Source organism: Podarcis liolepis, assembly GCF_965112155.1.
Source record: "Podarcis liolepis genome assembly, chromosome: 10".
Lineage (NCBI taxonomy): Eukaryota > Metazoa > Chordata > Lepidosauria > Squamata > Lacertidae > Podarcis > Podarcis liolepis.
The window spans coordinates 17,137,685-17,160,785 of record NC_139562.1 but is presented as its reverse complement, the minus strand read 5'-3'; the positions used below and the strand labels follow the sequence as shown (position 1 = coordinate 17,160,785).

The window sequence follows — 23,101 nt, the reverse complement described above, 5'->3', positions numbered from 1 at the left end:
AAATAAATTATTATTATTATTATTATTATTATTATTATTATTATTATTACTGAACAACTCAGTTTTTAAAAAGCTTGGAACTCTTAAGTCTAAGAATCTGGATGTATGCTAAGCTTAACAGATGTGGAGTTCAGTCTCCTGGTTCCTTTCTGGCATGTGGCCACAAGTAGACTCCTATGTCTTCAAGTTTTGAAATGACCCCATTCATATGTGACTAACCCAGGGCATTCTGAAACACTGGTCTGGATTAAGGAATGGATCTGCCACACTACAACTAGCATTACAGACCACAAAGTCTCCTGGCCCTGAATAATCAGGTGACCCCAGAGAGCCAGTCCACATGCAAGTGCCTGCTATAAACTCCAAAATATGCTGAGAACTAGCTGGTCTAGGGCCTGAGTGCCTGACAATTGCATTCTCCTTCACCATCTTGGCTCACTGACGCCAATCGGATCAAGCAATACACACCCTTTTTGGCCTGGATTGATCTGTATGTGCGTGTGTTGGGGGAAGGCAACTACGAATGTATTGTTCTATCTTTCAGCAGAGAGTTAGGCGAGAGGAGCCTTTGATTCCCTCCAAGTATATGAATCTGTGGATACCTTTGTAAGTGGTGGGGTCATTATGAACGCATGGATAGTCTGATTCCCTGTGTTGGCCAATTCAGTTGGCTGGGTAACCTGAGGAGGAGGTGGGCCCATCTCAGATCTTTTCTAGAGGCTTTCATTATAGGCGTTAGTTATTCATTTGGCACCATCTGTATAAATATATTGTGTTTAGAGCCTAAGCAAAATATAATTCCTGTGCAGAGGAGTCCAAATTTAGACAACAGAAGCGGAGCACAGAGGGGAAAAGAGAGTAGAGACAGAGGAAAATAAGGGAGCAGCGGAGGTAAGAAAATTGTGCAGAGTAAAGGGAGGAATTGAAAAGGAAAGGATAACAAGGGCTGTTAGTGAGCAAATGCTTCATGCATTCTCTCACTAACATGCTAAGTGAGAGAATATTATTATCTCAGAAAGGAACATGATTCCTGGTTCTTCATTGGGGGTGAGGAGAGAGCACTGTAAATAGTTATTGATTTAAGATACTAATTCCTACTTTATCACAAAATTCGAGGTGGCTATACATAGCCCCTCCCCTAACCCGTTAACCTGAAGTTGCCTACGGAAGGGGGGAAATGGTCATTGCACCCAACTCTCCCACTGTGTCCTTCTAACTGGCAGCTGTTGGTGGCCCCTTCCACCATTAGGGGTAATGGCGAGTTGCCCTGAAATGCAACATTTTATCCCCACCCTCTCACCTTGTAGTTATGGAGCAGCCATTTGCTTATGATGGATTGTGGCTGAATCAATATATTTTGCTGCCAGGGGCAGAATAGAAAATGGCACCCTTCTCCTCAAGTCAAGCACTATGGTACACAAGGCTGACCAAGTAAAGATGGCACCTGAGGCAGAAAACCCCACAAGTGACTCTCACACTTATTGGGAAAATAGCCAACAATTTGTTGCTGTTCTATGACACCCAAAGTCAGCTACAAATTTTTTCCTGATAAATTTTTATATCTTGACTAACAGACAAATATTTTTACAAGCAATTTCCCCTAATATTACACATTCTGTAGGTTATTTTCACTAGTGCCTTCATTTGTTTAGCTCCACTCCCCCAATGTGTGAATTTTTGTAAACATTTGTTGGCGAACTGCATGGTAAAATTCAGATGAGTGCGAATTTCGGAGGACTCCTTTGTTTTGGTTTTGCATATTGTTTAATAAAGTGTCAATTTGATAGATTCAGCTTTAAATGTGAACTGAATTGAGTTTCTCCTGCATCCATATGTGTTATATCAACCTTTTAACTGGAGATGCCAAGAACTGAAGGGGAGAACCTTCTCCATGAAAAAGCATGAAAAAACTTGTCACTGAGCTGTGGCTTTTCCTTTTGGAGAGAGGGACAAATAGCTGGAATAGCTAGCCAGATATTTAGAAAGATGCAATTCAACAGATCAGAGTTGTTGTTGTTGTTGTCTTAAAAAAACCCCCCAACAACAATGCCATGAGAGATATGCAAGGACTATAGAGTTATTTTTTTAAAAAGAGAAACCAGCGTATTTTAATAGTATTTTAATAGTTGTACATGCAAATGAAAATGCTTCCTTCTCTGTGCAAAATGCTTCCAAAGCCCGCTAACTCATCTTTTTCACTCTCCCTTCCACTTTCCTTTCCCAGCAGATTCGAAATGATAAAGGAAATACTTCTGAAACATCTGGTATTCATTCCCAAAATACGGTGTCGCTGTATTTTGTTTGCATCGAATGCCTTGCTTTTAATTTTATCCCACCTCCTCCTCTCCAAAATGAATGCATCAGTAAATATGCAGAGACCGATTCTCTCCCCCCCACCCCCGTTTCCAATATATTTCATTTAAAATATATATATACACAAAAAAACCACCCTCCATTTGTGTTCAACAAGAGAGCCTCTTTCTCCAAGATTAACATTTCTTATGATTGTTCCTGACAGAGGATTTACTTTCAGAGGCCCTGCGAAGGATAACCAAAAAAGGGCATGGAGCAAGACAGTTTTGGCAGCTTGTGCGAATTTTCGGAGGTTTTTAGGTCTTGGTTTTCTTATGAGTGGCTTCCTGAGCGTGCCTAGGGAATGACAGGCATCCCTTCAGGCTGGCTGACCCCACCTTTGGCTGAAGCCTAGCCATTGGCTGCTTATTAGAATAAATTGAGGACAATGCATACCACTGGCTGCCAATTTTAAACATAAGGGATATGTATTCACTTAGCACTGACTTTTGGGAGGGGCCAAGGAGAGAGTTTAGTTCCATGGACTAGGGCTTGCGGGGCTTAGACTGCCTGGGTGCTTCTTATGCTCTGCTGCTGCCGCCAGGAAACAGCCAGAGCCTCACTGCCTAGACCGGTCTGAGAACAGTTTCTGCTGCTGAGGTAAGGGCTCAACGAACGATAAATAAATCAAGAGGGCTTTTCCCTTTTTGCACTTGCACTGTGGATAATTTGCAGGAGCATTCCCATTAAAACAAACGCAAAGCAAGCGTTAGAGGTCTTGCAAAGAGCGCCTCGCAGCTTTGCAATGATGCTCAGTGTTGAATTAATGGAGGAGGGATGCCAGAGTCTGATGTTTCCCGGAGATACGTTTTTTTATTGTATATGTGTAAGTACGATGGGTATGTTTGCACAGAACGAAGACTCAGTGCAGCAGGATTTCTTACCTGTCTGTCATTGGGAGACGGATAACAACTACCCTCTTAGATGGGGTGTTTTATCTCCTGTTGTAACAGGGCTGTTAATCTCCTTTTTAAAGCGTGGGCTTTTTGTTTCAAAACTTGAGGAAGAAAAGCTGCACAACTGGAAACTAGTCTCTCTGCTCCCCAGCCCGCCCCGCCTTTTTAAGAGTCCAAAACCTGGGCTCTGAAAAGCTTAGCAGCAGAGAGAGAACGCAACTAGCACAGACCTGGCAAAGCTCTGGTTAATGTTATGGATTTGATATGTTGCTGAAACAGATGTCTTGCTCCGACTGTCTTTCATAAAAGAGGAGCTTTGTTGAAAGTAGTCTCCATCCGTTTTTAGTTTTTAGCCTTCCACATGTAATGTTGCCTATTGCCAGGATGTTTCTTATGAGGGAGCCTTTCCGGTTAACAGAAGAAATGTTCATGGGTGGAACTGGCTGATAATAAAGTGAGTGTGGGAGGGTGAGCCAGACTGTCGCTCTGCAAAGACTGGAAGCAGACGTTTAAAGCACTCCTGACATGCTCTGATGACTTTGTGAGTAGAAGGCGATGATATTCTGGAAAGCACAGAATTTCTCTTAATGCTAGTAATAATGGGAGCAAAGGGGTGGAAATGTTTAAAGGAGACAATATCCTTCACCCAGAACCAAAGATGGGCATATAGTGTTTGTTTGCTTTTGCTGAACAAAATGGCTTTCTTTTCTTTCTTTTTGGTAGCCCAAGCTTCCTTTTCTTGGTATGTGGCTGTGCCTATATTTTGTTTTCGTTCATTGTGGATCTTTTTTGCCCTGGAAAAGGGGCTATGTAGGGGAAAGCTCTCTTAAAAACATCAAGGACAAGCTACCAGGAACCTCCGCTGAGCAAACGCCTTTAAATTAATTTGAGATGAGGAGAGGTGTGCTCTCCCAGGATGCGCTTTTTTCATAAGATCATTGCACACATTCACATTCTTTTGGTAGACACCCAAAAATGTAATGTGTGAATCAGACATGTGTTGGGCAGTCTTTGTATCACTTGGAAACACTTGTCACAGAGGCAGCTCCCTGACCAGGGGATACCCAGTCACAAACCTGGGTTTACTGCCCCATAATGCATGGAAAGGCCCTTAGGTCCACTTCACATGTTACAGTTTAGATATAACTTACAAATGTAATGTGGGAATGCATCAAGCACTTGAATTAGACAATTACACTTGGGAGGGACTTGCAGTTGGCTGGTGATAAGCCTGAACAATGTGTGAAATTGCCCAAGAAACAATGAATGAGATCTAAACCGTCAACACAACGAAATATGCAATAGATAACCCATACATCAGAATCAGGTCTGTTTCATAAGGATTGCCACAGCATGCAGTTCATTAAGCAACGCTGCTTTTAAATTCCAATTCCTTTTAGCGGTGCTTACAACTTATAAGGGAGTACAGTGCCTTGTAAGTGTTGCCTCTATGGTCCAATGTTGCCTTCAACCTACCAATCAGTCTCTTGGTCAAACTAGGCATGATGTATGAGCTCTGGGTGTGGAAATTCCAACCGCATTTCCTTAAGTTGTGATGTGACTACTGATAGTGGATCAGGGCTGCTGCATCAAGGCAGTGGACTTCTTAGCTCTTTGCCCTCCAGCTGATTTCCAAATCAACACCCCCCCCAAGCTCCTATTAATCATGAAGGGGAAAACTTATTTCCTTCCGCATGAGCATCTGGACAAGGAACGGGGCAACTGAGAAGTGGTCCAGTCCAGTCTTCCACTCTTGGCTTCTGGCAGAAAGATGGACTGGATCACTTTAACACTGAGTCATTGTCTGTATGCAGCTTAATCTTCCGCACAGAGAGATGTGTACAGGCCAGGTGCATATGCAAATACAACAGGGGCACTTCGGATGCTGAAGCAGCATAATTTAATATCCTTACTTCAGCTGATTTTGCAGTGGATCTGATTTGCAAGTGAGTGAATGGGGATGGTTGCAGAAAGGGATTGACAAGGTGCTGAATTTGCAAACGGGTCATTGGCAACAAGTGTGCTCCCCCCCCCATTTTCCCCAGAAATTGGATATTTGGATCATAGGATTCAACTCATTGGGGCAGAGGAGTCTTTGGCTCCCCAATAACATTTTTGAGGAAGCTGCATCGCCCCCAAAATTGATGGGCATTGCCATTCAAACGGTGTGTGAACGACTGGGCAGGGCTTACCTGCTCCCACCAATATTTTATGCAAGTGGGCACTCCTGATCTGGATGAAATACGCTGACAATTGCATGCATGTGGAGAACTCTTTTTATGATTCACATCCAGCTGGAAGCACCTTTGTTAATAAAACAATAAAGGCTTTGTTCTGTAATAATTAAGGGCCAAAGCAGCTCTGGAATCAGGAACATTTCTCTCTCCACTTTGGATCAGGGACATAGTGCTGGTGAGGGAAGGGTTAAGCATGATCTCACTTGCAGTCATTGTTCCACATTTAACCCTTCCACAACCTCTTTGCAGGTATGTCCCCCTACCAGCGTGGCAAATAGCAAATTGGGAGGGGTGTATGTGCCAGCACTGCAACACTGTTGGCTCAGTGTATGGTTGCCCCATATGGTTACCTTTAAGAACTTCAGGTTGGAACAGTTGGGCAGTGAAGTGATCTCAGGTTCTGGACTGGCTCCACCCACCCAAGCTGGCGAGGAAGGACTATAAAAAACTTCCTGTTTGGTCTGAAGCCTTGCCTCAGCGACAATGCTTTCCTAGTTCTGGTATGTTTCTGCACAGCTCTTGGCGAGAACCCTTTGTCCCTTGATGAGGGCTTATCTCCTGTTCCCCTCTGAATTGCTGCCTGCAGCTCAGCAATTTTAACTGGGGGGTGTGTGTGAAATTATGGCATATTGGCACATGGAGAGTTAACTCTTCCACATCCTGCACTGTAATCCCAGTCCAAATCACACTTGTTATTAAGTTTAAATAAATCAATGTGAAGATCCTGAGTGTGGGTCCATCGTACCAAGATACCCCTTCAGTGTTGAGCTGTGTGCCCCCTCCTGTTATTTCTGTTTCAAAGCCTTTGGGAGGAAGATGAGGGAAGGGGTCACAAGGCTGTCGCTATAGCACTGGAAGTTAGAATGGTGCATATTCTGGTTTCTCTTCAGATCGTATGCCTTTGGTCAGAATGTGTTGTTCATATTAACTTTGGTTTGCAAAAAATCCTTAGTATTTGCGGACGTTAACATATTTTCAATTATTTTCTTGTGATGTGGGTACTAATGTATCGATGAGGAAAGTGGACCCTGCGGGTTGTTAGAAGAGGTGTGTTTTGGTTTGTGCATTGGGTCGGCATCCCTCTTAATGGACAGTCCAGCAGGTTCTTCTCAGAAATATCTCGCCAAACATCTTTGTCACCTGGTTTGGAATATGAATTTCTCCAGCTCATAATGCTTGGATGTATTTCAAATCGAGCACAGCTTCAATTAGAAGTTATTATCTGGCTCAGAATGTGATAGAAGATTGTTCACATGCACGATCTGCGACCCCATCAAAAACATTGCCTGTTTTTTGTCTGAATCGTAGCTCTGCAAAAGGCCTCCAGAAGCTGTTTTTAGGCTCCAAGAAACTGCAGCTCTTCAGCAATTAGCACCAGGCGTGGCTTGGGAAAGAACCCAAGTCTCCAGAGCTAGAAAAAGAAAGCTCATAAATAACTGTTTTGAGTCAAGCTGAGTGGAGTTCACCTCTGACCAGTTCTTCATTTTCTGGTTGGGTGCCACAGAAATTGCAGCTTAGCTCAGACCTTCTCCGTATCTATAAGGAACTTCATTGGTGTTCCCTCCCTCATTGTTGTTGTTGTTGAATCGTTTAGTCGTGTCCGACTCTTCGTGACCCCATGGACCAGAGCACGCCAGGCACTCCTGTCTTCCACTGCCTCCCACGGTTTGGTCAAACTCATGCTAGTAGCTTTGAGGACACTGTCCAACCATCTCATCCTCTGTCGCCCTCTTCTCCTTGTGCCCTCAATCTTTCCCAGCACCAGGGTCTTTTCCAGGGAGTCTTCTCTTCTCATGAGGTGGCCAAGTATTGGAGCTTCAGGATCTGGCTTTCCAGTGAGTACTCAGGGCTGATTTCCTTAAGAATAGGTTTGATCTTCTTGCCGTCCATGGGACTCTCAAGAGTCTCCTCCAGCACCATAATTCAAAAGCATCCATTCTTCGGCGATCAGCCTTCTTGATGGTCCAGCTCTCACTTCCATACATCACTACTGGCCCTGCCTCATTACTGTGCACCATTTGCATAGATCTGAAGGCCTATAAAGGGCATCCTATATTGTACTTCTAGAGCTTTATGATGCAGAAATATCACATGGTGGGGTACTGTGCACACTTGGGGTTCCTTATCACATGGAGTATCTTTTTTAGGTCTATGTGTCTACATGTGAAGGTCATGGGCAGAGCCAGTGGTGTGGTCCCACTCTTCTTTCCCACCCCCCTCCTCTGCATTCCTTCTACCCAATGAGAATATTTGAACAGGGCTTTTCCTATCATTAAAATAATGAAAGCTGTGTTCAAGGTGCTTAATGCTGTGTTCTGTACAAGCTCCAGCCCTTCTGTGGAACACACACAGTGCTTTTGAAGTCTATTGGTTTCAATGGTTTTTTTTGTTTTAGCAAACTGGACTTCCTCAGGAGTTTACATTTATGGAGTTCTTTCCTTCCAAGTAATATGAATGTGGAGGCGGAAAGTTTACCTAGGGACAATTGAGGGATTTTAGTCCTTGTGAATTCCTATATGAAATGGCCTTATCAGGATCTCTTGGACTAATGTGCAGCTTGGGACTTAGGCATCCAACAGATTTTCCACATTTCCAAATTCTGCAGTTCCTGGACGTTCATCTGTCAAAATACTCACTGAAATATGTATTTTGAAAGGAGTTTTGTTTTTGCATTAGAAATAAAAATAAAAAATCAGATGAATGTGGAAAGAGAGTGGAATGAAATTATGGGTGAAAACATGAGAAATGTATAATGACCAGAAGTTGGCAGATTCAACCATCCCTAACCTGGAGGAAGGATGTGAAATTGGCAGCATTCCCCGAGTAGCAAAGGTAGCCTGCGTTTTTGTGACAGCCTCCGTTCTCAGGGACTTGGTGAATGACAAGCAGCCTGCACAACTGGCAAGGCCAAAGGGGGAGCATCCTTGTGACTGCTCTCACCAGGGTTTCCAAGCAGAGGAGAGCCTAAGGCACAGATGGGAAACACTGAGGTCCAGCGCCGAGGGCCTTCTGGTGGTTCCCTCGCTGCGAGAAGCCAAGTTACAGGGAACCAGGCAGAGGGCCTTCTTGGTAGTGGCACCCACCCTGTGGAACGCCCTCCCACCAGATGTCAAAGAGAAAAATAACTACCAAACTTTTAGAAGACATCTGAAGGCAGCCCTGTTTAGGGAAGCTTTTAATGTTTAATAGGTTATTGTATTTTAGTGTTATGTTGAAGCTGCCCAGAGTGGCTGGGAAACCCAGCCAGATGGGCAGGGTATAAATAAATTGTTATTATTATTATTATTTTCCACTTCAAGAGCCACATCCCCTTCTGGATAACCTTCCAGGGGCCACATGCCACTGGTGGACAGGACCAGGAAGTAAATAATGCACCCCTCTCTATCCAGGAAACCAAAGAGGCATCACCAGAGTTCATGGACAGGCTACACCCTTCTGTAGCCTTCGGCATAATATCATGGAGGTTGCTAGGAGAGGGAAAATGGGGTGGAAGAAGTGGCAAAAAGATGGGGGAAGAAGGGAGAAGATAGAGAAAAGAGGCAAAACAACAACAACAAAACCCTGAAAAAGGAGTGCCCTCTTCACTTTTAACCCATTCCTGCCCACTGCTGGCTTTGCTTTAAATATCAACCCCAACAGAACAAGGCCACATATGCACACGCAAAACTTTGGCATCAACCTTAACTTGGGAAGGCTGATTATTCTTTGGGAATGAAATTTGATGGGCTATTTTTTAAGATGAACCTATTGATGAGACTAGAATTTGTGATCTGAGCAACTGGAACCAGGACAGGCAGCGGTGGGAAAGTACCCTACTTGGAAAAGCTTTGGCTCTGTGGAAACTTCCACTACATATTTCAATGCTCTGCTCATACCGATAATAAATAAGGGTCCTCTGAGAGACGCTGCGCAGGGTGTAAAAACAAGACAATAAGCAACCCGCCCGTTTGCACATTCATTGGTTGGATGTCCTTAAATAGGAAAAAAGGGGGAATAATGGAAATTGGCTCATAGAACTGTGTAGAACACCATGTCTAGTCATAAATACTTTTTAGCTTGGAACTTCCCAGAGGTTGTGGGATACGTCAATATGTATGCATGCCCCCCTCACCCCCGCCACACACACAGATTGACAAGTTACAACGAAACCCAAAACAATGCTGGGAATATTGCCCTTAAGAATCTGGTAACTCAGACTCGTCAGGAACTTTATATTTGTAGTTTTAAAGAACACAAAGGACAGAAACAACAGATTTACGAGGCAAACTTTCTTCACACCAGCTAATCTGTGGGGAGATATGATCAGCATTGCCATAAAACACGTTTGTAAATAAGCAATTCCTCAGTCCTGGGATTTTGGAGGGGGCTTTTGAAACGTGCCCTCTCTCCTTTTTAAGAACACAATTACTGGGTCATATGCATGACCCATCTCATCCACTAGTTTATTTCCAAGCGTGGCTGTTGGTGGATTTGACAGGGAAAGTGTTCAAGAACATGGAGCAGGGAGTTAAGCCAAATGTTCAGGGGTGTTTTGAGGACAGACTTGATGGGAGAGAAACGGAATCACATGGCCGTTCTGAAAGGAGAGGGAATAAAGAATAATAAGCAGGGTCCTTGTGGAAGTATATTGGAGGAGCACAGGTCACAGGAAGGGTATAATGAGAAATAAGGAGGTGAGGGGAGATTGTAGGACAAGTACATTAAGGAGTTTAATGGACAAAAGCTTGAACTGGATGCAAATGGGGTTTGAGGAAGGGGTTCCTATGGTTTGATCAACCATTGATATGCATGTCTTTTATTTTTTTAAAGGGTAAACAGATAGTATATGTTGAAAATACTCACACTACTCAGGTTTTTTTTTTTTAATTGCAAAATTAGCTCAGTAACCCCAGTGATCTTGAGCCTCTCTAGGATTTTGAGCAGTACACCAGTTCTGGAATTGAGATTTTGTTTTTTATTTTTAGTATTTTATTTTCAATTTTTCTAATAACAACAATTTTCTTACACATAGATATCCAATCCAAATTTGCATTGATTGACTGGGAAAGGTTATGGACCACCGGTATGAAATTTACGGCATGTAATGCCTTGAAAGAAAACATTATGAAAATGATATACAGGTGGTACATGACCCCAGTCAAGCTTGCTAAGATATACCATTTGTCTGATAACAAATGTTGGAAGTGCAAGGAGGCTGAAGGAACATTTTTTCACCTTTGGTGGACCTGTCCAAGAGTGAAGGCCTTCTGGGAAATGATTTATAACGAGTTAAAAAAGGTGTTCAAGTACACCTTTCCTAAGAAACCGGAGGCCTTCCTCTTGGGCATTATGGGCCAAAAGGTGTTAAAGAAGGATAGAACGTTTTTCATGTATGCTACCACAGCAGCAAGAATACTTATCGCCAAATATTGGAAGACTCAAGATTTGCCCACACTGGAAGAGTGGCAAACGCAACTGATTGACTACATGGAGTTGGCCGAGATGACTGCCAGAATCCGAGATTTGGGAGAAGAAGCAATGGAGGAGGATTGGAAGAAATTCAAGGACTATTTGCAAAAATTTCATAAGTTATATGAACTTTAAAATGCCGCATGACTTGAAATGTTAGCTCCAGCAATGAGAGTGGCATATATATGAAATTGGATAATATTATTGAAAGAATCAAAGTTTAAATGGTTAAAAATGATAATATGTTTTGCTTTTAGAGTAAATGGATAATAAGGGATTTAAACTTAAAATTGCAATGGAAAGTACAAAAGAAACACATGAAACAAGGTTATAATTTGCTGATAAATTTATTGTTAAGAACGCATTGTGCGGGAGATGTGGGGAAGTTCGATAGAAAGTTGAAACAAGTTGTTGAAAGGTTATGGTTTTCTTCTTTTTCTTTTTTTGTCTTTTCTTTTTCTTTTTCTTACTTTGTCTGTGATTGGAAAAAATGCAATAAAAACTTTTTTTAAAAAACAAAAAACAAATTTGCATTGATTGACTCCCCCCGCCCCCGGTTTCCATTTTTTTCTTTTATATTTTTCATTGCATCTAATTATTTTCCCCAATTAATTTCCAATTATTTTTCACATCATAATTCGGCCTTCAGCTCCTAAATGCTGCAGCAACCCTGCTAATGTTTCCACGTTCTTGCAGTGTTCTTTAAAATAATCCACAAAGTTTTTCCAATCTTGATTAAATTAAACGGCATTGAGATTTTAAATCTGAACCATCTTCCAGTTCCACATAAGCAGCGCCTAAGCATGAGATCCTAGCCCTCAGCCACGAATAATCTGTCCTGGCAATGATCCGGTGAAGCTGGAGACACTTCCCTACTCTGTTGTAGCCTTCCTCAACCTGTGTGCTGGCTGATGCTGATGGAAGTTGCCATCTGGAGAGGCCACCAGGCTAGGAAAGCTTGCCCCCTTGCTTGAAATATTCTTCTGAGGCAACAGTTGGCATTGCTCACTTTTCCAGCTTGAAAATAATCACAATAACCTTTCCGTTCAGCTTGCTCACGTTGACAGCTGCCTCCCGAAGCTTCGGTTATCAAAGTGGCTCCAAACCTTTCCGGCTTTCAAGCGCCTCAGAGCTCCTGCCTGGCTCGCTGTCTCCTTTGCTCCTGCGTGGCCCTGGGGGAGACAAGGAGGTCTCCAATTGCCTATGAAGGAACCAGGAAAATCCCGCAGTGGGGTGTGGCGATCTCACAGGGTCCCCGGACATTTCACCGTCTATTGATCCCTGTGCCACCACTTTATTTCTCGCTGCCACCACCCAGGCCCTACCAGGTACAATACTGAGTCCAGTCAGGGTTAAATTGAAACATAAACTTTTGTTTATTAATTGCATTTTAACAAGCGTGTGGTATCATAAACAGTATCGGTTCATTACAATCATGGGGTGCCTATCTGGACCTATAACTTCCGCTACCTGCTCTCACTCACTAAACCACCTCTCAAATGTCTTCCTAGTTCCTAACTGTTCCTGACTCAGCTTATTTCGCTACACTAACTCACAGACCTACCCACAGACTCTATCCCAATTCACTCCCACTCCAACCAACCACTCAACTCCCAACAAACTCCCCCCTTTGCCCCTCCCAGAGCTGGTTTTATAGTCCCTCTGACTCCACCCCCCTGGGTTCTGATTGGGTAACCTGTTTAACTATTTCACCTCCAGCACTTTCTCATATGTTAACGTCACACGGGGATGCCTGCATCTAAATCACTTTTTGGGGTTGCTGGTGGCGCAGAGGTTTCTGGGTTGTGGTGGTGTAGATAGCTAGCTAGAAAGGGGCAAGATTTTAGATATGGGCACATGGAACAATTTTTAAATTAAAATAAAATCAAGACTCCTTGTGCTCTGCTGCCCCTTTCTTCCCACCCAGGGCAGCCCAGCTCTCTGGCTGCACCTCAGAGCTGGCACGTCACACCAGGCAGGGCCTCAACAGGGGCAGCTTCTCCTCCTCTTTGCCCACTCTTCAGTAACCACTATCAGCTGCCCAAGGGAGGAGACAACAGAGGGGCCACAGGATGCTCCCCTATATCTTCCACTGCTGCTCAGGACAAGCATGGCTCACCCCAAGCTCGGTGGTGGTGGCAGTGGTGGGGAAAACAGGGACATTCCAGGATCAAATCAGAAGCCAGGATGGTTTTTGTAATTCTGGGTCTGTCCCTGGAAAATAGGGACACTTGGAGGGTGTGGGACAGTCTGCCTCTGAAAACCAGATACAGTGGTACCTCAGGTTACATACGCTTCATGTTACAGACTCCGCTAACCCAGAAATAGTGCTTCAGGTTAAGAACTTTGCTTCAGGATGAGAACAGAAATTGTGCTTTGGTGGTGCAGTGGCAGCAGGAGGCCCCATTAGCTAAAGTGGTGCTTCAGGTTAAGAACAGTTTCAGGTTAAGAACAGACCTCCGGAACAAATTAAGTACTTAACCCGAGGTACCACTGTACTGGGAACAACAAACAGCTTGGGGAATCTACGAAATGCTGAATTAACAATACCACTGATGGTACACAAGCCCTTTGGATTTCATGGGACCTGTAGGTATATTTAGAGCCAGGGTCCTAATGCCCAAAGATGGTTCCATTTTAAATTTTTTTTAGGAGACTTCTGTTTAATTTCCTTGGCAGTTACCACGTTGACCACAGAAAGGCACAAGTATTCGGCAAACAGATTCTTCAATCAGTAAGTAACTTGTGGTTAGGATTTAAGAGCTTTTCGGTCCCGTTTGTAAACACCTGAGCCCATCATTAACAGGTCAAGGATAACTGGAGCTTTGGAGCACTTTTTATGTACCTAGGAAGGCTCGGTGTAAATACAGCAATTCATAAGAGGCAGGCTTGCGAAAGTCATGAGCCATCAGACTGAATAAAGCCTGCCAGCCATGTCTCGTGGGCTGCGAGGTCCCCTAGATTGTGGAATTTGAGGAGGACTGCAAAAACAGAAATCTTAGAGACTTCCTCTTGGGCTGCTTAGGGGCTGGTTTTGGTGTTTTTGGCTCAGTGGCTCATAAGTTGTGGAGGCCTGTGACAGGGAGAGAGAAACAGAGAGACAGAGGACAGAAATGCAGACTGGGCGAAAATGTCTGCCTTTCCAATTTCCCCAGTACTGTATAATTTCAGGGAGGAGTGGGTGGGTGGAAAGGTGACAAAGCAGGCGTAAAATTTACCAAGGACTCAGCTACATTAGCAAAAAAACAACAGCAGCTATTTGAACGTGCTATGAACATGCAACACCAGATGGCGCTGGAGAGCAGGATATTTTAAAACACTATTTTCCATAGGGATTTTTTTCTTGTGTTAAAATGATCTAATTTCTGACTTATTTATAGTGTTCCTCTCTGCCCCCCGAGTTTAGATCCACCCCATCAGTGGTGACAGTCTTCCCAGGAGTCATGGCAATTGCAAGCTGCCATCTTCTCTCTAAGGAGTTCCTAAAGCAGGGGAGGGAAATCTCAGGCCTAGGAGCTGAATGCAGCCTTCCAAGCTTCTCTGGGCCCTGGGACTTTATTCACACCACATATCACCCTGGCTGTCTGCCCTCTACCCAGGGCTTAGCCCTCACTGGTCTTGCTTGAGTGTCATTGCCTGTCAGGACTGTGTCACTGAACTCTGATACTGCCTTTTGCTTGCCTGATGGAGGGTAATGAGGGACAGGTGAGAGTGTGAAGAAGAACTTGCCCGGTGTATAAAAACTTTTATATTTATTGCTACACCAGCTTTGGCCTGTGGCTTTTTGGCCAGCTTTTTGGCATGTGGTCCCTGGAAAATTGCCCAGAAGGGAATGCCCTCCTCAGACTGAAAATGGTTCCTATCCTGACCTAGATTAAGGTTCTAGGCCTAGTTTTGTTCTCACAGTTTAAGACAGAGCATCTCCTTTGTCTCCAAAAATTCACAAATGAGATTCGAGCAGTTTATTTGAGTGAAATGCGAGACCAGTTTCCTGCTTTGAAAAATTATTTATGGGTTGTTGATGGGTTTTCTTTTTGCTCTTCTTCCGGTTATTTGACCCTAAAATAATGGCAAGGCCATCACAGCATATGTTCATCAGACTCCACATTGCAGCAGTTAAAATTCAGCATTCCTGTAAAAAGAAAAGAAAGAAAGAAAAGGTTTTTGAGGTCCCAGAGTGTCAAATACCATCTTGCAATGAACTTAGAATCTTGATTAGACTGATACACAAGGAATTTTTATTCTCCGTGTATGATCCTGTACTTCAATTCCTAGATTCCAGTTCCATATTTTGTGGTATCTGTCATATTTAGGGCTCTGTGTTTTAATTAAGATTAACTTAACTGCTTGGGCTTCTGGAGTATCCTCACTTAGATTCTCTGTTTTTTCCTCTCTGAGTTGAAAGTGCCCTTTCTCTAAATCACAATTCTTAATAACTATTAGCAGCAGTTGGAACAAAAATTCTTAGGAATATAATACACATTTTGCTGTGAAGTCCTTTGAAATCATTTATTGATTTGTGACAATTATGTATACCCCATGTTTCAGGATGCCAGTTCTCCCAAAGTATTTGGAACATGACCAGGCACTCAATGTGTGGTGTAGTGGTTAAGAGCAGTAGTCTCATAATCTGGGGAACCGGGTTCGCTTCTCCGCTCCTCCACATGCAGCTGCTGGGTGACCTTGGGCTAGTCACACTTCTCTGAAGTCTCTCAGCCCCACTCACCTCACAGAGTGTTTGTTGTGGGGGAGGAAGGGAAAGGAGATTGTTAGCTGCTTTGAGACTCCTTTGGGTAGTGATAAAGCAGGATATCAAATCCAAACTCCTCCTCCTCCTCCTCCTCCTCTCTTCTTCTTCTTCTTCTTCTTCTTCTTCTTCTTCTCCTCCTCCTCCTCCTCCTCCTCCTCCTCCTCCTCCTCCTTCTTCTCTTGGGATTCTTGCACCAGTTGCGAGTGTGTGCATTGGGTGGCTGGAGTCTAGTGGTCTGTCTTTTCTGCCTGCCTCTAGTGGACACTTGTACTGCTTCATATTTCAAGACCTTGCTGAGTACTGGGTTTTAATTGACTACACATAGGAGTGGCTAATTCACAGCCTGCATGCCTTATGCAGCCCGTTGCCCAGGAAAAAGTGGCCCACCAGCCCCTGTGGATTTAGTGCCTCGTTTGATAGGGAGGTAGGTGTTTCTCCCTGTTCTTCGGAGAGCCATCTCCAAAGAGCAGGGGGAGCTCTTTATCTCCTGAAAGGGAGATAAAAACCCTTCTGCCTTTTCTTTAGAGATCTTCTCTAAAGGGCAGCCAAAGGTATCTTCTATCTCCGGTCTTTAGGACTAACACCACAGTACAGAGTTTTGAAATGAAGACCTTTCCCCTGCTTTTTAAGATTAAAAGGCAGCATTCCTCTTTTAGTACTAGAGTAGGTGGAAACTCTGCCTTTTTGTATAAGTCCTGAAGCAGATCTGTGTAAAAACTGAAGGGAAGAAGCTGGGAGATGCTGGTTACATGTGCCCTTGCATACATGTGCATGCATGACTATTCATGTGTGTGAGAGGGATGGAGAGGGGAGTATTCTGTGTCGTGTGCTGTGCTTTTTTTCTGGGGGGGGGGGTACGCAGGGGTACGCATACCCCTAAACATTTTTTGAATCTAAGTTTGGCCTCATTGAGGGGCAGTATTTCAATATGAGTAGGAAAATGAGAGTACCCCTAAACATTTTTTAAAAGAAAAAAAGCACTAGTCATATGTGTGATGGATGAATGTGTGGCTTGTAAGTGTGCATGGGCATGGACATACATTGGCCACTCCAGCCACTGACCTGTGGCCCTCAAATTGGTAGCTGACCATCAATAGATATCACAGATGTTTGATTTTTGAGGTGAATAAGATGCTAAAACACTTAATTGTTCCTCCATGATCTCCTTACAGCTCATTTTAATGGTTTAGTCATAAGTTTCATCCTTATTCTAAGGCTGTAGCATTAACATATTGGCTCTATTTGGAGACAATAAAATGCTATAGTTTATTGTTACGGGAATCAGTTTAGGCAAGCGTTGGTTTTGCATGCTCTTCCACTCCTTTCTCTTCCTCTGGTACAGACATGATCAGAATATTTGCTTGCCTTTCTGATTAACCACAGTTTAGTGTTACATCCCAAACTCATCTTTACACAGTCATCTAATCCTAAGCTCTTATTTCTTAGTAGATGATCTAGAACTGTACTAACTACTTAAATAACACCACCGTTAAACATTCATTATCCTCCTCCTCACCATTTTATTAAGAATGTTCCCATGGTGATCCTTTGAAGTCTTAACCAAAGAATATGATTCTGTATAACATTTTGCAAGTTCACTCAGTAGTTGCTTCTCTTTCCACTTTGATTCCTTCTCTTGTTTATATAGGCAAAATCAGTGTTTTCCTCTTAGCTTGTTTTCTTCTCTGTGCCAAAATCTTCCCAAGTTTGTTCCCACACTAAAAAATAGTTCTGCAAAAGCCAAATTTTAACCTTTATACTTATACAAATATGTCAGGGTATCATCTTTGCCTATTTTCTGCGGTGTTTTAAGTGTTGTTAATCTTTTTACATTACTTCTCTTTCCCCGTTAGTTTCCTTCCATTCCTAAAAGCTGCAACAGATGCGAAAAGCCCTCTTGCAAAAACTAAAAATTAAACACGTCTGATGTCATACAGTATTAACTTGCAAGAAGTGGTTGTATTCTTCCTTTACTTGCTTAACTCATCCACACTTCCATTTGACCCTTGATTTATAGTCATGAGTCTGAGAGGTTCCTTTTTTTTTTGTCCCATCTCTTTCCCTGGGAAAAACCTGTGATTTACCTGAAGTAGGGGCCATCCTGCACTTAAAGAACTGTTGATACTGCACTTAAAGAACTATTGCATCCTGCACTTAAAGAACTATTGATATCACATCCTGCACTTAAAGAACTATTGATACTGATTTAACTATCTTCTTCCCCCAGAGGATTCTGGGAGTTGTGGTTTAAGAGTGCTGAGAATTGTTAGGAGACCCCCATTCCCCTCACAGAGCTACAGTTCTCTGAGCAGTTTGACAACCAATTGCTCTTCCCAGCAAAATTTAGGAATTGCAGCTCTGTGAGTAGAATAGTGCGCTGTGGGTTAAACCACAGAGCCTAGGACTTGCCAATCAGAAGTTCGGCGGTTCGAATCCCTGCAACGGGGTGAGCTCCCGTTGCTCGGTCCCTGCTCCTGCCAACCTAGCAGTTCAAAAGCACGTCAAAGTGCAAGTAGATAAATAGGTACCACTCTGGTGGGAAGGTAAATGGTGTTTCCGTGTGCTGCTCTGGTTTGCCAGAAGCAGCTTAGTCATGCTGGCCACATGACCTGGAAGCTGTACGCCGGCTCCCTCGGCCAATAAATCGAGATGAGCGCCACAACCCCAGAGTCAGCCACGACTGGACCTAATGGTCAGGGGTCCCTTTACCTTTAACAACTCTCAGCACCATTAACAAACCACGCTTCCATAGTTATTTGCGGGAATCCATTATTGCTTAATGCAGTGTTTCAAATATACTGTCTGAAGGTGTCTGGAGTGTGTTTTCATGTTCCCTGAGGTCAAATGATAGGGAGCTGAGGCTGCCAGCCACAGGAACAGATATTACCTTTCTTCTGCCCTCTATGCCTGAAGAGGATTCACCAAGCTCAGTCTCCATCTCAAGCCATAAGGTTCCCAGAGTCTCTGAGACTACACTGAGCCGAGGCTCCAGTGCAATGCAACTTGGAAATCATTTGAAACCACCACATGGGAGTTCCTCACATGGTGATACAATGGTTTCATATTGTAAGTTTTTATACATTGAGTTTTATATGCTGTTGAGAGTTTTCTTTAAAAAAAAAGAGTTAAAAATGTTCTTAAAACAATGTCTTCATCAGATACGGAAAAGCAATATGGAATACCTGTTTTGCAAAAGGGTTCTGTTCCCTGTACTGCATAAGAATAAGCAAATTACATCAAATTTCACCCCACAGGAAAGGTGAAATCCCGACAACAGTGTACCCTCCTTGCTTCTGGACTCTGTAGGTGATCTATGGTGCTTCCTCATAAGAACATTTTGAGGTTGGAAAGGCCAACATATGCATAAAAAATAAAAAGGTTATGAGGTAAAGCTTGAAGAACCTGGGCATGCTTAGTGTTGATTCATTTAGACTGCATTTTGGGGTCAAACTCTCCCAGTTGTATAGTGTGGGGGGCACAGGAGTGGTTGCCCAGGGTGGAAATTGTTAGGGGGTACAAAATTTCAACACCCGGTGCTGCCTCAATACTCTTGTGTGCTTCTGTTGCTGGGCTCTGTTGAAAACAGATTCTCCATGCGAACGAGGAAGTCACCTCTCCAGACAGCAGGACAACTCTTCTCTTCTTATCTCTGTGACTGTGATCTCCTGGGTGATGTGGACACCATGAGGCAGTTGTATACACGTGCCTACTCTGTCTGTTTCTTTCCTTCCCACCCACACCCTCCACACGGCCTTGGGCACTGGCAACCCACGCTACGTCACTGAACTCTCCCAAGGCAGCTTCTGACATACAGACTCATACTATATAAGCCACAATTAATTTAGAACCATAAAACAATAGAAGTAATAAATAACAAGAACAGGTACTAACGCTAGACACCAATGAGATCTGGCCCAATGGAAGCAAAATAAGCTACAGAAGTGAAGGATTACCATAAAATCACCATGTTAAAAAAAGGAGGCGCAAAGAGAACACATAAAAGGATATGTGCAAAAAAAGGGAGACTGCTCACCTTTGTCTATAGGGGACATTACAGCAAGGAAGGGTCTAAAATATGGTTGGAGGACTGGAGGAGGAGGGTGGGACTGGCTCCAGGATTACAATACAAAGCCATCTAGGGAAATAGTGGTGTTCTCCCTTGCCTTCCCGCGGCTTCCTTGGAGGTCTGCTGGGAAATAGTTATGTACTTGATGTACTGGTTTGGCCTATCCAAAGGCAGGTGGCTCCAGTCAGGCTCACGCAGTTGTACATTAAGGGCTGTGGAAAGGCCTATTCCTCACGAGGCGAAAAGGGTACCTCTCTCAAGTATGTGATTTATGCGCCAGATGTGACTCTGCTGCGATGCAGGTGTGACCAGCTTGAGCTGAAAGGCAATTCTGGAAGGAGACAGATTGCCTCATTATGTAATCAATGTAAATTATGGCTTGACTTTTACATGTGTAGAGTATAAAGCTAACACGCACCACTTGCGCCGGCCGTTTCCGAGTGTACATGAAAGAGAACCTGTGCTCGTCGGGCTTCCAGGAAAAGCATATGGGTATAATGCACCAATTCAGCATTCATAAAAATATATGAGACCTCTGCTGAGGACAGGGTCCTGAAGGCAATTTCAGAATTCCACCCAGATGAAGTCACGGATTGTTGCAAATAGAATATTAATGCACTTTCCTTCTTTATCCTGTGTAATATTAATTAGAAGGTAAGGCATCAGCTGAATGTGGCATGCCTTGCTTTTCTAACATGCTCTGGGATCTCTCGAATTTATCTTCAGTTCCCATGCTCTCTGACAAGGCACACAAAAAATATGACAGTGCAAATCTAAACAGTGCTAAACAGAAGCTTCTGAAGCAGCGGCAGGGTGCTGCCAAGTTGGTATGAACCTCCTTAGAAGGCAATAGAACACTTTTTTATTTTTATAAAGGCACTATGAACATATAGGGGCTCATTCCACAGGCCTTAATGCACAGCAGCCACCCACCTGTGTGATGCTTGTTTCTGCTAGGCCGGAGACCCAACAGCCGCAACTAAGGGAGCTGCAACTGATTTGGGAAAAGGCACAGCCCTTCATACAAGCTTACTTTATTTCCCTATTGCAGGGGTGGGCAACCTGTGCTCCCCACGGACGTTGTTGGGGCTACGCCTCCCACCATCCCTGACCATTGACCATGCTGCCTGGAGTTGACGGAAGGAAGTTAAGAGTCTACCAGTGTCTGGAGTGTCATGGGTTCCTTATCCTGGCCCCATTCCCTGTGGTCCAACAGGTTTTGACCAAAAGCAAAAGTGAGATGAGGCTACATACCATAAACAGCTATCTTTTCTTAAACCAGCTTTAGCTGTCTGGAAAAACAAAACAAAACAAAACAGAACAAAAAACAAACAAACCACTATTGTCCATCTCTAGTCTCAATGACATTAATAACAGAGTGAGTCTTAGGCTTCAATCCTAAGTATATGTACTTGCCACAAGCCCTTTGAGCTCCATAAGCTTTGCTTTTTCGGATAGACATGTTTGTATAATTGGACTGTTGAGATGCACCCCAAAATGAAATACTCGTTTAACCTTGGAAATATTACGATGCATAATTTGTAGTCTGTGTTTGTTTTCTCTCTGTTGTGACTCTTTTGTTGAGTAGCTTGGTGGATTCTCTTCACAAAACAAACCAGTGTGTGTTGCTAAAACTGCTGCAAAACACTCTGCTCCTGTTACAGATATTGGTGTGAATTTGTAGCCCTTGGGAAAGCTACATTTGGGGAAGGGCTGTAGCTCAGCAGTAGAGCAGATAACTTTGTGTGCAGAAGGTCCTAGGTTCAACCAACATAGAGCATGAGGAGATGTGAGTTGGAAAAACTGGAGAGTCTCGGTCAGTTAGTGTGTGGATTAATGGTCCAGGCAAGCCTGTGTTCCTATGGACATTTCTCCAATGGCCATAGCAGGGATGGCCTGGTCTTCTTGATCATTATTACACAGGCAACTCCCTGTTTGCATGGGATAGGCACATGCGCAACTGCTGACATGTGCGCCGTTCAGTATGCATGGGGGTGGGGCAGGCTTTATGCGCACCCATCGGACACACACGGTGCCTTGGAACGCAACCCCCAAGTAAATGGGGAGTTGCGTGTACCGGGTTTTCACAATTTAATTCTTGTCTTAGTTTAACATAAAGCAATAGAAACAGTTAGAATATCAGCTTTCAGTTTATTCTTTAAAATGGCATTTAAAGAAAAGAAAGCATATATACTCACGCCCACACTGAACTGATCGTTTCTTTGGCTTGCCTCTTGGCCTAGGTGCTCAATGCTGTAGAATAGTCCCTGAGCCAGTTTGACATAAGCCTAGCCTCTTCTTGAGTTAGAATTCCAACCCTGGGTCACTGGGGACTTCCTTCTTGTTGTGCTGAGAGGGGAGGCAGAAATCAGAGCAGGATTGGACAGATCAGGCTCTGGCCATGATCTAGGGGAGTGTGACCGGGATGGTCACACCGGTCACAGATCTTCTGGGGTGCTACAGCAGGCACTGCAACTACAATGTCCAACAGCTATGCATTAAGAAGATGGTGGATTTTGGGGGTGTCACTGAAATTTGAGATGCCAAGGTCCATCACTTCTGGCCGAGGCCCCCAGCAGCTCAAAACAGCTCTTCACTGGCATAACCCAACTTGGCCACTACTGCCGTCTCCACTGGGACCCAAGATGGCTGTTTTAGAAGGGGGTAGGTGACGGCGCTGCTTTTGAACAGGAGTATGATGTGGCCTGTTGTCTGCATCTTAAAAAGCAGAACCATCACCTTGCCAACAAAGGTCCATATAGTTAAAGCTATGGTTTTCCCAGTAGTGATGTATGGAAGTGAGAGCTGGACCATCAAGAAGGCTGATCGCCGAAGAATGGATGCTTTTGAATTATGGTGCTGGAGGAGACTCTTGAGAGTCCCATGGACTGCAAGAAGATCAAACCTATCCATTCTTAAGGAAATCAGCCCTGAGTGCTCACTGGAAGGACAGATCGTGAAGCTGAGGCTCCAATACTTTGGCCACCTCATGATAAGAGAAGACTCCCTGGAAAAGACCCTGATGGTGGGAAAGATGGAGGGCACAAGGAGAAGGGGACGACAGAGGACGAGATGGTTGGACAGTGTTCTCAAAGCTAGCAGCATGAGTTTGACCAAACTGCGGGAGGCAGTGGAAGACAGGAGTCCCTGGCATGCTCTGGTCCATGGGGTCACAAAGAGTCGGACAGAACTAAACAACTAAACAACAACATGATGTGGCACCTGTAAGAGTGTCAGTTCTGCAGGCTGAGACAGCCAAGTGGGCACATATGAAGTAAGGTGATTGTTGATCTATATAACCGTCTCTGCTACCTACCAAGAGTTCAAAACTGGTAGGGGCATTTTCCAAACG

The 23,101-nt window shown here is 43.9% G+C and overlaps 1 protein-coding gene across 1 annotated transcript in view; it reads left to right on the top strand.

Annotated features, from left to right (window-relative positions):
* Nucleotides 1–2,638: 2,638 nt before the first annotated feature.
* The window catches only part of CALD1 (caldesmon 1), a 195,499-nt gene continuing 175,036 nt past the window's right edge, over nucleotides 2,639–23,101 (top strand). The window contains exon 1 of the mRNA XM_083464294.1: nucleotides 2,639–2,952. The gene's annotated coding sequence lies outside the window, so the exon portion shown is untranslated. The remainder of the gene's footprint in view (nucleotides 2,953–23,101) is intronic.